The sequence below is a fragment of the Oryx dammah genome, unplaced genomic scaffold (assembly GCF_014754425.2).
Source record: "Oryx dammah isolate SB20612 unplaced genomic scaffold, SCBI_Odam_1.1 HiC_scaffold_2, whole genome shotgun sequence".
Classification (NCBI taxonomy): domain Eukaryota; kingdom Metazoa; phylum Chordata; class Mammalia; order Artiodactyla; family Bovidae; genus Oryx; species Oryx dammah.
In genome coordinates, this window is record NW_024070186.1 from 31,243,878 (window position 1) to 31,256,632 (window position 12,755).

At 41.7% G+C, this 12,755-nt stretch overlaps 1 long non-coding RNA gene across 1 annotated transcript; it reads left to right on the forward strand.

Moving 5' to 3' along the window:
• The first annotated feature begins 3,124 nt into the window (after window positions 1-3,124).
• Window positions 3,125-9,434, forward strand: LOC120858247. Its single transcript, XR_005719818.1, has 3 exons — window positions 3,125-3,135; window positions 5,297-5,302; window positions 9,350-9,434. It is a non-coding gene; the product is annotated as an uncharacterized LOC120858247 (long non-coding RNA).
• The last annotated feature ends 3,321 nt before the right edge of the window (window positions 9,435-12,755 follow it).

A 12,755-nucleotide genomic window follows, 5' to 3' on the forward strand; every position in this document is an offset into this window, starting at 1 on the left:
CAAGAATACTGGAGTGGGTAGTCTTTCCCTTCTCCAGGGGATCTTCCTGACCCAGGAATTGAACTAGAGTCTCCTGCATTGCAGGTGGATTCTCTACCAGCTGAGCTACCAGGGAAGGCCCAAAAAAGAGAGGATATATATATATGTATAAAAGATTCCAAGGGCCTACTGTATAGCACAGGGAATGATACTCAAGATTTTGTAATAACCAATAAGGAAAAAGAACCTGAATATATATATATATTCACACACATACATATATATATATACCGTACACCTGAAATTAACATAGCACTATAAATCAACTATATTCCAAAAAAAAATTTTTTTTTTAAGTCTTGTCATATCTATGTGCAGAATTTCCTTTGCACAGATTTTGAGTAGGTGTTGTATCAGTTACTATGCTCTGTTCCTTTTTTCTCTGGTCTTCCGACTGAGCACGTTACACCTTTTGTAATTGTCCCACCGTTCTCGTTTATTCTGTTCCATTCTTTCCCCAGTCTTTTTTCTCTTTACTTTTCAATTTGGGAAGTTTCTTCTGATGTGTCCTCAAGTTCCTTGATTCTTTCTTGAACAGGGTCTAGTCTACTAATGAGTCCATCGAGGGCATTCTTCATTTCTATCACCATGTTTTTTATTTTTAGCATTTATTATTGATTCTTTTTTAGAATTTCCATCTCTTTGTTTTTGTATGGCAGTGGTGGTTTAGTCGCTAAGTCATGTCCTACTCTTGCAATCCCAGAGAGATTGCACTGTAGTGATCTATCCTGGACTGTAGCTCACCAGGTTCCTCTGTCCATGGGATTCTCCAGGCAAGAATACTGGAGTGATTTGCCATTTCCTTCTCCAGGGGATCTTCCGACCCAAGAATTGAACCCAGAGTCTCCTGCATTGCAGGCAGATGATTTATCAACTGAGCTATGAGGGAAGCCCTCTGTTCTTGCACGTTGTCTAACTTATTCCATTAGAGTCTCTAGCATTGTTGTTCTAAATTCTTAGTCTGATAATCCCAACGGCCCTGCCCTGAATCTAGTTCTGTTGCTTGCTCTGTCTCTTCAAACTATAGTTTGACCTTTTAGTAGCCTTGTAGTTTTTAATTTAAAGCTAGACATGATATGTATCAGGAAAAGGAAGCCAGTATTTCTTCCTATAGAGGTTTTTGCTGGATTTTTGTGGATTCCTAACATGGCAAGTTGTAATTCTTTGCATCCACCTGTCTGGGTGTCTAATTTTGAGGACAGTGGTTTGCTCTGTGATCTTACTTCTCTAGTTGATCCAAGAAGAATTGGTGATCTTCTGGGTGTCTTCTGAGTTTTAGTTGCTGTTAGGATGGAGTGACTGGAGAAGGCAATGGCACCCCATTCCAGTACTCTTGCCTGGAAACTCCCATGGACTGAGGAGCCTGGTGGGCTGCAGTCCACGGGGTCGCTAAGAGTCAGACATGACTGATCGACTTCACTTTCACCTTTCACTTTCATACATTGGAGAAGGAAATGACAACCCACTCCAGTGTTCTTGCCTGGAGAATCCCAGGGACGGGGGAGCCTGGTGGGCTGCCATCTATGGGGTCGCACAGAGTCGGACACGACTGAAGCCCCTTAGCAGCAGCAGCAGTAGCAGGATGGAGTGACCGTTTGTAAGCTTCTTATATGCCAGACCAGAAACTGAAGTCCTCGGTCAACATTCTTTAGTTGCAGGAAATGGACACTTTCTGGCTAACTTAAGGAGGAAAAAAATAAGAAGAATAAAAGAAGTAATTTACTGAAGGCTCTGGGTGGCTCACAGAATCACATGAAGTCACATGCAGACAAGTTATGGCAAGTACAGAGTCCAGAGATGCTCTGGGCTTGCAGGCCTGCGTTAGGTCACATGCCCCGCACTTCACAGTCAGGGAGAGCACTCCCCCCAAAGTGAGTGGAATGGATTCTTCCTGAAAGGAAATTTAGGGTTAAAGGCGCAGGGGGTGCATTACAGGAAAAGAAGGAAACCAAGAAAAAGAGAAAACCAAGCAACTGCTCAAGTTCTAGTTCACTTCTGATGGCCTTCCACTGGGACTCTTGTTTTTAGTGCTAAGTTGTGTCCGACTCTTTTGTGTCCCCTACTGGTGGACTGTAGTCCCCCAGGCTTCTTTGTCTGTGGGATTTCCCAGGCAAGACTACTAGAGTAGTTGCCATTTCCTTCTCCTGGGTATCTTCTCAACTGAGGAGTCGAACCCAAGTGTCCTGCATTGCAAGTGAATTTTTTTTTTTTAACTGCTGAGCCACCAAGAAAACCCGTTCCACTGTGTAGGAGGACCATAGTTAATTTTTTAGATTTGAGACTCTTGAAATTCCTTTCCAATGTTATAATTTTGTACATTATTTGTACGTAATGGATTTTTGGTTCTTAGGGGCTGGTTCTCAGTATGAAAATATATAAACTATGCTGATAGATAGGAATGTCACATTATTTATTGTGTTATTTTAGATTTCTTTCATTTGATGTTCTGTTCTATTCGTCTATTTAGAGTCAACATTAGAGGAAAGAAATCGTAGGTAATTCTCTTCCTAATGTTCCTTTTTTCCTTTGAAACAGAACCAAACTCTGTGAAGAGATTTCTGTCTCATGCCTGATTCAGAATCTGCTTTGCCTTCCAAGGAGAATTAAAGGTGAAAAATCAGGGGCCTAATTCACTTTGTGACCCCATGGACAGCAAGATTGCTGGGAGAAATATCAATAACCAGGCTTCCCTGCCCATCACCAACTCGAGTTGGTGATGCCATCCAACCATCTCAGCCTCTGTCATCCCCTTCTCCTCCCACCTTCAATCTTTCCCAGCATAAGGGCCTTTTCCAATGAGTCAGTTCTTCGCGTCAGGTGGCCGAAGTATTGGAGTTTCAGCTTCAACATCAGTCCTTCCAATGAATATTCAGGACTGATTTCCTTTAGGATGGACTGGATGGATCTCCTGTCAGTGTAAGGGGTTCTCAAGAGTCTTCCCCAACACCACAGTTCAAAAGTACCAATTTTTTGGCACTCAGCTTTCTTTATAGTCCAACTCTCACATCTACATGTGACTACTGGAAATACCGTAGCTTTGACCAGATGGACCTTTGTTGGCAAAGTAGTGTCTATGCTTTTGAATATACTGTCTAGGTTGGTCATAGCTTATCTTCCAAGGAGCAAGCATCTTTTAATTTCAGGGCTGCAGTCACCATCTGCAGTGATTTTGGAGCCCCCAAAATAAAGTCTCTCACTGTTTCTATTGTTTCCCCATCTATTTGCCACGAAGTGATGGGACTGGATGCTATGATCTTAGTTTTCTGAATGTTGAGATTTAAGCCAAATTTTTCACTCTCCTCTTTCACTTTCATCAAGAGGCTCTTTAGTTCTTCTTCCCTTTCTGCCATAATGGTGGTGTCATCTGTATATCTGAGGTTATTGATATTTCTCCCGGCAATCTTGATTCCAGCTTGTGCTTCATCCAGCGTGGCATTTGCATGATGTACTGTGCATATAAGTTAAATAAGCAGGGTGACAATATACAGCCTTGACATACTCCTTTCCCGATATGGAACCAGTCTGTTGTTCCATGTGCAGTTCTAACTGTTGCTTCTTGACCTGCATACAGATTTCTTAGGAGGTAGGTCAGGTGGTCTGGTATTCCCATCTCTTGAAGAATTTTCCAGTTTGTTGTGATCCACACAAAGGCTTTGGCATAGTCAATAAAGCAGAAATAAATGTTTTCCTGGAACTCTTAATTTTTGATGATCCAGAAGATGTTGGCAATTTGATCTCTGGTTCCTCTGCCTTTTTTAAATCCAGCTTGAACATCTGGAAGTTCTCGGTTCACATACTGTTGAAGCCTGGCTTGGAGAATTTTGAGCATTACTTTGGTAGTGTGTGAGATGAGTGGAATTGTGCAGTCATTTGAACATTCTTGGGCATTGCCTTTATTTGGGGTTGGAATGAAAACTGACCTTTTCTAGTCCCGTGGCCACTGCTGAGTTTTCCAAATTTGCTGGCATATTGAGTGCATGACTTTCACAGCATTATCTTTTAGGATTTGAAATAGCTCAACTGGAATTCTATCACCTCCACTAGCTTTGTTTGCATTCCAGGATATCTGGCTCTAGGTGAGTGATCACACCATCATGGTTATCTGGGTCATGAAGATCTTTTTTTTATAGTTCTGTGTTTTCTTGCCACTTCTTCTTAATATCTTCTGCTTCTGTTAGGTCCATACCATTTCTGTCCTTTACTTGAGCCTATCTTTGCATAAAATGTTCCCTTGGTAGCTCTAATTTTCTTGAAGAGATCTCTAGTCTTTCCCATTCTATTGTTTTCCTCTATTTGTTTGCACTGATCACTGAGGAAAGCTTTCTTATCTCTCCTTGCTATTCTTTGGAACTCTGCTTTCGGATGGGTATATCTTCCCTTTTCTCCTTTGCCTTTAGCTTCTCTTCTTTTCTCAGCTATTTGTAAGTCCTCCTCAACCATTTTGCTTTTTTGCATTTCTCTTTCTTGGGGATGGTCTTGATCACTGCCTCCTTTACAAAGTCACGAAACTCCTTCCATAGCTCTTCGGGCACTCTGTCTATCAGATTTAATCCCTTGAATCTATTTGTCATTTCCACTGTATAATTGTAAGGGATTTGATTTAGGTCATACCTGAATTGTCTAATGGTTTTCCCTACTTTCTTCAATTTAAGTCTGACTTTGGCAATAAGGAGTTCATAATCTGAGACACAGTCAGCCCCTGGACTTGTTTTTGCTGACTGTATAGAGCTTCTCCATCTTTGGCTGAAAAGATATAATCAATCATCTGGTGATGGTCAACTGGAGGGGCCTAGTTGGCTACTTGCTAATGAATGGTTTGGGGAATAAAGAGCTATGATTTCCTATTTACAGCAGTCCTGATCACCATCTTTTTCTGCATAGCTAGTTTATCAGTTTGGAATCAGTTTCAGACAACAGAATCCACTCAGTAGTTGGGGCTGAAGGGGATTTGTTAATAGGCATTGGTTGTCTTAGTCACCCACTGGAAGGATTGCAGGAGTAGGCTCAAAGTTGAGCTTTCTGGAATAAGAATTACAATGCCTCTGCTGTGAGTCAAAGAGTTCACAGCAAGTGGCTGCTAAACAGTATACCATAGAGTATACTGTTGTGGATGGCCTGCAGTGACACTTTGAGAAAACTGACATCAGAGAGCAATAGGGGAAGAGAAGTTAGCAAAGGAGATTGTGAAAGAGTAGCAGAGAGGTCGGAGGACATCCAGGAGTACAGGTCACAGAGGCTGAGGGAAGAGTTTCAGCAGAAGAAAGTGGAAAAGAGGATCTAAGAAATGTCCCGTCTAAGAAGAGGCAATAAAGGGGTGGTTGGAAATCTTGCAAGAACCATTCTAGTGAGATTAATGAAGCCAGAATGCAGTGGGTGAAGGAGAGAGTGGGAGGTATGAAAACAAAGACAAGTGTACACCACTCTTGCAGAAAGCCTGACTGTGAAGGAGAAGAAAGAGTAGGGTGGCTGTCAGAGCGGGACATAGTGAGAAGAGGGTGACTCCTTTTTTAGAAGATGGGAGAAACTAGTAGCACATTTTAAAATGTTTATGAGGAGAATCCTATCGAGTAGAAGTAGTTGAACACAGGGAAGAATAATGTGCGATAGATGGCGTGTGGTTCTTCGAGAGATGGGAAGGGGTAGGATGAGAGATCTGAGGAGACAGTGGAAGTAGGAGGATCAAAGAAATGAATACCTGCAATGGAGAACAGGAGAGTCATTGGGCAGCCCTGAGTCCTTATATGGAAATCTGTATATTAAGAATGACAAATTTTAAATAGGTGGTGAAGGACTCCAGGAGATGGTGAAGGACAGAGAAGCCTGGCATGCTGCAGTTCATGGATCATAAAGAGTCAGACATGACTGAGCAACTGAACACAATAAAAAGATGCAGATCCTAAAATGCTGGACTGGCTGAGAGAAGGTGGGATGGGAGCTGTGCAAATCCTATCCATATATAACTGGGACACTAGAAGACCTATGGATCAGTTGTTTCTGATTACATACAGTGAATACAACTTAAACTGGGTTGTAAAATGAAGGGACTGTATTAGCTTAAAAGGAAAAGTTAAAAATTGTGTAGACTTCAGGCATAGGTTGATCAAGGCTCCCGTTGTGATTTACTCTATTCAGGCCCACTCCATGTGCCAGCTTTGTTCTTATTCTGGCTTCCCTCAGGGTTACACTTGGACTGCTAGCAGCAGTCAGGGTTGAGGATTCCAGAAAAAAATTGAAACCATGAAGAAAGAGTGGAGAGGGAAGAGGAAAAATACCTGCCTTCTTCCTTCTATCCAGTCTCCCACCATTTCTTCTCCTCTTGGCAGAACCTAACAAAGGCCAGAGGGAAGGGGGCATAAAATCACAGAACAAACGAGCGGAAGGATAGGGAAATGGGTCTGCAGACAAACAGGCAGATATCTGGCACAGGCCCAAGAGATGCATGCATGCATGCTAAGTCACTTCAGTCTTGCCTGACTCTTTGCAGCCCTGTGAACTGTAGCCCACCAGGCTCCTCTGTCCATGGGATTCTCCAGGCAAGAATACTGGAGTGGGTTGCCATGCCCTCCTCCAGGGGATCTTCCCAACCCAGGGATCAAACCCCTATCTCTTGCATCTCCTGCCTTGGCAGCCAGGTTCTTTACCACTAGTGCCACCTGGGAAGCCCTGGCCCAAGAGGTATTGAACACCAAAAATAGAGTGACCTTGGAGCAAGGCATTCAGAGCTCCTCCCAGCACACAGAACCTCAGGAAGCCACAACCAGCTCATGGAGGCCCTGGCCTTCCTACATCCTGGGAGGTGATGACTGTCAGGTATTGCTGGGACAGTATGTTATTAGAAGTGGTATGACACTGTGAGTGTGAGTTTGCCTCTCAGTGACCTGATTCTTCTCTGCCTACAGTTAGTCAGGGCGTAGCTGAATGAATCACTGAGAGGCATTCATATCACATGGAGATCCTGGGTGCTGGAAGCCAGCTGCAGTTCTAAGCCAGGACTTGGGGCTGATTTTAGGAAAGGGGCAAGCACACTTAGATTATGCAGTTGTATTACATAAGCCAAGCACACATGGAAAGAAGAGGGTAGGCTAGCCAGCCATATGCTGGGCTGTGGTTGCTATCATTTGGGGTTGCTGGCATGTATTTTCCTCCTTCCTTCTGTAACCAGCTGCTTCAGAACTTGGATAGGAACCCTGTATGGGTAAGACACTCAGCTTGGACAAGTGCTTTACACAGTGCCCATCAGCCCAAACCGTCAGTCTCCCATTGTCCTTGTCCTCATGCTCCCTAAGAGTTAGGATTACAGAGGTATGCCTGTGCACCAGATAGCCAAGGGGATGGACGATGAGGTGGACAGCTGTTGTTTTTATCTGCCCATCACCCCTTCCTTTGGGGAACGAAACTTTCCCCTCCTTGTAGTTCTGGAAAGGGCTGTAAATCACAAGCGCCTGTACCCTAATACCTTAGAAGAGTCCATGTGACCTGGGCTAGGTTAAGCCAATCAGATACTCCCTCCCAGGAATGTGAGTTGGGAACAGACACAACAGGGCCAAAAAGCAGCTGAAGCTGGCTCTCTCTCCCTGGAGAGCCACTGGCTGGGGGCAGGAGTTCCCAGCCGGGATCTTGAGCTCTGTCCTGTTCTTTGTCCTTCTTAAGGTCTGGCTGGTCAGCTTTGTGCATTCTGAGACTCCCTCAGTACTGAGAGGAGAATTTTCTGTTCCTAATAACCACAAACCCCTACCTGAAACAAGTCAACATGATTTAAGGACTTTGCAATCTCAGAGCTTGAGAACTGAAGTTGGGTTCCCCTTGCTAGTATTATTTGGGATGGAGATGATGCAAAGTCAAACACAATCACAGGGTTCTGGGACAGGCTGTACTGGCATAGAAATCCATGGACTACATGTCCCCTTGAAAAATAGTGAGATGTAAGGAAAAGCTTCATTATTTGGATTATATATTTTCTTAGACAATATGGCTTCAAAATAACTCGTGAATTTTTTCATCTAACTCAAATTGTAATACACTAAAGGTGATATTCTGGGTAGTCCAGTGACGTCTGTGTTTCCAATGCAGGGGGCCCGGGTTCAATCCCTGGTCAGGGAACTAGACACCACATGCTACAATGACTTCAAACACCACAACTAAAAGATACCACATGCTGCAACTAAGACCGGGTGCAGCCAAAATAAATAAATAAACAAATCTTTTACTTATAAAAAAAGTAATATACTAAGAATGCTTCTTCAGGACAAACTTCCATTTTCCCATTCTGCCTGTTCATTTCTATAAAAAGGATGATGTCTTTTCTTATGTTTATTAGTGTCATTGTCGTTGGTTAGTTGCTAAGTTGTGGCCGACTCTTTGCGACCCCATGGACTATAGCCCACCAGGCTCCTGCGTCCATGGGATTTTCCAGGCAAGAATCCTGGAGTGGGTTACCACCTCCTTCTCCTTATTAGTGTCACACATGCTATGAATTTAGGAATGTTTGCTGAAGGTTATCTTCTGAACATACAGAAAATGTACAAATGCAGTCCTAAACATGATGCTTACAAATAATTTATTCTTAATTCATACATTTTTCAGCAAAAAATGCATAGTTATTTATACAGATTTTCATATTCAAGATCATAGGGAACAAAGGTCTCAAGAAACCGAAATCATGGCGAATTATACAACAGACATGACTCATTTTTGTTCAGCTACATGCACAGAACTGACCAAGTGATAGCTATTTCTATGGACTATTTTTGCTTAATGTATCAGGTCATATGGGATTATGACTAAATAATGCTTTTCTGGGAGAATTCACCAACGATTTGAAATCATACTGTAGTACCTGTTCACACACCCTGAGAAAGCCTCGCCAGCTAGCTAAACACAGCTGTTTAGGATGTACATGGTGACTGGAGTTAAGGTCGCTTAAGAAGGATTAATTTAACAAGCAGTGGAAAAACATTATTCAGTGTCTTTTTTCATGCCTGCATTTTCCTTTACTCTCCCCTTCCTCCATTAACACCATTAAATGAACTTAAAAAATACTGACACAAGGAGGTCTCTGTTTGGTCACTGGTAAGTCCTCTCTCTGCCTCTGACCTGAGAGGGGAAAATGTGTACGGCCCTTCAATTAAGGACTGCAAATGGGGACCTGCTGGTTGTGCATCCTTGTAAATTTGAGTGCAGTCATTGTATTTAAAGCCTTACTTTAGAAATGGATGAACCTCCTAAGGCAGATGGTTTGAGAAGGCCTAAATACACATGGAATCCTTTTAGAAACCTTTTGTCTTCAAGGCTGAGTTTGTGGCAAGTGAAGGCTGAAATGGACAGAGCTCAGAGCTAGCACATGCTTTATTTAGAGAGAAGAGTGGGCATGGTATCTTCCCCTATCCCTGAAATAGAGCCTTTTCCTGGATGGCATGAGGCTTTATTCTTCTTTCTGCTCCAGAGAAACCAGGAGCGGAGTGTCCAGGGCTGCACATTTTCCTGGCTATGTTATCCACAAGCCTACTATGTTTGATGATTGAACCCTCATCAAAGTGAACTGGGCCTCATTTCTGTATTGCCTTGGTACTCAGTTGCTTAGTTTTGCTCATAGCCTCCATAAAAGGAAACAAACCTGGTAGAAAAGTGGACCGTCTGTGCTCAGCCTTGTTGGAAGAGTGCATTTAATGACATTTCTAACTATAATAAAATTTTGAAAAGACTTTTAAATGCAGCCTAGTGACACACCTATAACATAGCTGACCTGTTTTCTTCTTTTTTAGAAAATGATTTTTATCCATCTTTAAACTATACACTATTTACACGTTTTAAGACCTCCTAGGTCTTTATCATTTGGGTAAGAGCTCCAGGTGATTAAATTCCCAGGACAAAGATGAGGCTTTCCAAAAAGCGCTGGTTCTCATCTGTGTGCTAAGGCCAGTTTTTACAAACAAATTGCTGTTATAAACATTTAAATATAAAATTAGAATACTTCTCTAAAAATTTTGCCTATTAATTTTCATTTTTGCGTCCAGCATACTACAAACAGATCATGCTATCTAACAAGAGATTGACCTAAAAGAAGAAATAAAATCAATGTGTCCCTGTTCTTTATCTGGAAACAAGGGTTATTTACACGGGGTCCTTTCTCAAGGTTGTGGTGAGCTGTGAGGAGAAGAGCCATTTCTTCAGGATGGTTTAAAAACCATCCGAAGATACCCCCCACCCCCGACTCCTGCTTGAGTGCTTATTGCATATTTTAGGTGGAGTATAAGGCATGAGAAAGGTGGCCAGCCACTTTTACACATTCGAGAATAATATTACACATTCAAGAAATGCCATGTTTGGAACAGCTTTCAGAGATTGATCAAGAACAAAAAATATTAAAGGTCGTGCATTTAGAAACTTTAGAAGCTTCTGCATTTAGAGGCATAGTACATTGGAAACATTTTCAAAAGCTCAAACCCAAAGCTGTGTTTCACTGAGTTAAATAGTCAATATGTGAGCATTTCTGCTGAATCTAGGTATGTGTTCAGAGGTTTAAAAAAGTCACATCCTGCCACAATTAACAGCCAAATAAGCATTCCTGGCCTCTGACCTATAAATAAACACTCTAATTCTGCAACTCACTGACAAGACTCTGAAGAAGCTGTTTGGGAACAAAAAGTCCACAAACTGGTTAGAAATCTGCAAACCAGAAATGCAATCCATTTGTCCTTTTTCTAATGACGACAAAATTTGCATTGGCTTTTGGAATAGTGACTAAGAGTGGACATCTATTTTCACAAATAAGAAATAGTTATTCATCATATTGAAGGAATAAACTCTTCAGTAGGAAGACATGCAGGCTCACAACACGGTACAGCAGCACTCAGCTTCCACCAATGATTGTTTCCTTTTTCAGTGTGTCTAGACTCGTTCGCTTTCTGTTAGATATATGTCAGAGAGTATTGGCAGTCCTTCAAGAAAATGATTCAAAAGGTGATTAAAAACTGGCTGGTGCTATCCCCTCATGCCTTTCTGCCTTATGTCCTAATTTTATGGAGACAAATTAAAGACATGAAGCCACGGGTACATGTGCTACTCAAAATATACCGAGGTGCTTGTGCTCAGGTCAAAACCTACAGGATGTGGTCAGACTGACAAATAGAATTCTTCATCTGCCTATATGAGCACAAACGCCCTGGGAATGCACATGCTTTTCTAGGGACAAAATGTAAAACTCGGGCAAAACTGTCCGTAATTAAACTTGTCCCATTCTGACTGTGTGAATCGAATCCGCCTCATTCTTCCTTTCTCATGCCTCCTTCCTAGCTTTTTCACACCTGATATTTTTTCCTAGATAACTTTCTCCAGGTTAATTTTTTTCTGAAACAAGGTACATAGGTTACAACACACCTAAAGGAGGGGAAAAGCTAAAGAACATTAGTTAATCTTAGCTAATCTTTGGAGATATAAGCATTTAAGTTCACATTAAAAAAATTAATTACACTATCTATGAAATGCACACTTAATAATATCACAGTCTAGGCACTTTGGATGAATCTTACTTCATAGTGATATCAACACTATGAACCTTCCAAAAGTGATTGTTATTTATTAATTAGTAGCGATGACAAATTTTTCAATTCTTTGTGCATATGCCTTCTCTCCCTTCACCTGGATTATCCATTAAACTTTCTAGTTATTTTTACCTGTAATATTCACACAGACCTAGAATCAGAAAGAAAGAAAAGGAGGGAAGGAAGGAAGAAAACTAAAGAAAGAAAAAAGAAAGAAATCAATTGTGGGTAAATTAAGATGTTAATTGAAATAAGATGCTATGCATTGTTCTTAGACTAATAGGAGAAAAGAAGCAAACTCAGTGGCTTAGGACATTGTGCTTATGGCCAAGGTTAGAGTTGGGTCCCTGGTCAGAGGGTTTGTTCTACCTCTATTTCACCAGCAGAGGGTAACGGCTGTAATGATATGGATTGTTCCTGGCCCAGCATCGTACATGCAGAAGGTGTTCAATGATCACTAAAGGCATTATATGAACAAAAAAATGAAAATCGGCTCACAGGACTCTTACAGAGTGAAGTTAGCAACGGCATACTTCAACAGGTGAACTTCAACAACTTCAACTCAAGAGGATAAAAAGTACTTAAGTGGTTAATAATAACATTTTGTTTACAACATTATAATCTAAATTCAAGGATGTGTGCGTGTGAAGTCACTTGAGTCATGTGCGACTCTGCACGCTTATGGACTGTACTCAGCCAGGCTCCTCTGTCCGTGGGATTCTCCAGGCAAGAATACTGATGTGGGTTGCCCTGCCCTCCTTCAGGGGATCTTCCTGACCCAGGGATTGAACTTGCGTCTCCTATGTACCCTGTATTGGCAAGGCAAGTTCTTTACCACTAGTGCCACCTGGGAAGCCCAAATTCAAGGACAGCCATCTCTAACCTTGCTGTTTTGTAATTATAAGGTAATCAATTAAAGGAGGAAAAAATATATATATCCAGTTAGTGTCAATATGCTTGGCCAGGCATCATAGCCATATGAATTAGTAAACATAATTGAGCACACAACCATCCCCACATTCTGTCACCTTGGGGGACCAATGGTATAACCCTGAAATGGAGATAACCCCTACAATATCTTTCTCCTACTAGAGTTTTATGCATATTAAATCAAGTTGTGAAGAGATCTGAAGATTAAAATCCCTGCTTATTATTGCTGTTAGCTCTCAGATTCAG